The following is a 2,241-nucleotide window of genomic DNA, read 5'->3' as shown; positions in this document are numbered from 1 at the left end:
TGGACTAATCTGGATCCAGTTTCTATTGCTAGGTGCTGTCTTCTGCTTCACTGACTGCTTTTTTCCATGGCTGGCTTTCTCGCCTGATGGTATCATTTTCAGCTTTGGCTTGCATTTTTGCCTTTTGCTCAAATGGCTGATTATAATGCTTTGCAAGTACTGTAGTACTGAAGCTACATTTATCTCTCTTCCTCCCCCACCCCCCCAGTTTCCTGACTTGTTTCCTCCTAGGATTTAATTGATCTCTCTTTATATAAATAGTAAAATTGTGGATGTGTCCCTTTTCAGGCGATGTTTTTAATGGTTTATTTGGTGTTCCTTAGTTTTTTTTCAGAGCTAAGCACAGAATAAACTGATTTTACAGGTACTATCACTTTCTGAAGATATCTTATTTGTTTTGTCTAAGCTCTCATTGTTTCCCCCTGGACTAATGTTCTGTTCTGGATGGCAACCAATTCTGAGCTGTAGGGAATTGTCCAAGTAGAAGTAAGCCATCAGTCACAGATCTGTAGGGATTATAAGGGAACAGAAACAAGGCACTTGAATCTGATGAAGGTTTATAATGTTAACCCTCCTACATAGATGAAATACATATTGAGCAGGGCTTTTTTCAGCCAGAAATTGCTGGAAATCAGTTCCGGTATCTCTCAGGTGGGAGCCATTGCCATTTTAAGAGAACAAGGGAGGTGTTCATGGCGAGTTCCAACACCTCTTTTTCTAGAAAAATAGAAATGATATTGAGAATTAAGGAGTCCTATGCATTTCACATGTCTCCTAAACATGTTCAGGATCCTTCCAACAAAATGACAGCAACAGACCTGTGTTCTTGGAAGTAAGCATTTTATAGAGGGAAGAATATAATTTCCCTACTCACTCTCCCGCAGTTAGATTATTCCAAGAATAAACATAAGGTGATATGATACCTGTCGGTTGCCTCTGCAGAACAATGTAGATTTATTCTCACAATGTGAACTTATTCACATGTGTTCTGTTTTGCTTCCCACTCAGCATTCACTGATGTTTTCAATCAGATGTTAGGCAGGTGGTGACTAGGGAATAAACTTTCTCTGTGGTGACACAATGTATATCTCTCCAAATCATTTATTTGCCCAGCTATTTAATGGCCGTTATATAACTTATTATTATTATTGGTAGTTATAGTCTATGTTTCAGGAAGGCCCCCTCTTCTGTTTTCCTATTTTTACCAAGTGCATTGTATGTTGCTTTTGTTGACTTCTATTGTTTTCATATAGCATTTTGTTATATCTGCTTTTGTTGTTGCATATTTGTATTGGTTAGTCTAGAATGATGTCATCTAAAGGGCTCCTTCATAGCTTTAATTATTGATTGTAAGACTGTACAGTAGTTTGATCAGGAAAGGGTTAATAGAAGCAGCATAACTTCCTGAGGTAACTGATAGCACTGGCAGGGCGATCAACTACCCTCTTTTATTAAGGAGGCATCATTTAGACACCGGAGCTCAGCTCCCCATACACCCCACACCTGCTGCTGAAAGTACCCAGAGGCCCGATTCTGCGCTCTGAGAGAATCCAGTACAGTACTAAAGCATTGTGAAGCCACCGCCCCCCTGAAACCTAATGAGCAGTTTTATTTGGCGCTCTGATGCTGAGAGTCCAAATGATGCTCAGCGCCAGCCTGTATATAAAACCGTTTATCGTAAAGACGCCAGAATCTCAGGTGACCTTAATTTTATTTTAAAGAAACCAAACACGAGATGGGTGCGGGCACGCTTGAAATCTCTCACCATTCAGTGAGTGGGGTGCATACGCCATTCTTTTCTCTTCGTCATCCCCCCCCCAAGCTATGTACCCTAGGGAGCTTGGGGGGCAAACCTCACTTAACACAGCAGGACGGCATTCCCAAGTAAACATGCCCGGGGCTGCAATGCACCTGACGAGCTGGCCCGACTGATCCCTTTCGGACATTGACCAGCAACCTATTTTGCAGGACGGCTGTGCGGGAGAGCCAAACAAAGGCTGCCTCTCGAACAGCGTGCATGCTTCAAAACATGTTTGCAGGGAGGCGTTTCCAGCACGCCCCGTGCCAGTCAGTCCGCATGGCGTTAGGCTGTCAGTTCATTGTTTCGAGGTTTATCGGCGGTTTAAAATAAAAGCCGTCATAATAGTACTCAGCCCTGCCTCTGTATGTGTGTGTGCGTGTGGTGGTGGGGCTTTTGTGCCGCACGGCGCTCCCCTCCCTCCCTCCATGCACACGTACAGT

The 2,241-nt window shown here is 43.3% G+C and overlaps 1 long non-coding RNA gene across 1 annotated transcript; it reads right to left on the bottom strand.

Annotated features, from left to right (window-relative positions):
- Positions 1-266: 266 nt before the first annotated feature.
- Positions 267-2,098, bottom strand: LOC310681001. The gene is made up of 2 exons (XR_014513060.1): positions 1,766-2,098; positions 267-506 (listed from the first exon to the last, which is right to left on the bottom strand). It is a non-coding gene; the product is annotated as an uncharacterized lncRNA (long non-coding RNA).
- Between the last annotated feature and the right edge of the window lie 143 nt (positions 2,099-2,241).

This window comes from Podarcis tiliguerta, assembly GCF_965153285.1.
Source record: "Podarcis tiliguerta genome assembly, chromosome: 1".
NCBI classification, from domain to species: Eukaryota; Metazoa; Chordata; class Lepidosauria; order Squamata; family Lacertidae; genus Podarcis; species Podarcis tiliguerta.
Note: the sequence above shows the minus strand (reverse complement) of the source record. Positions and strands in the feature narration are given on the sequence as shown.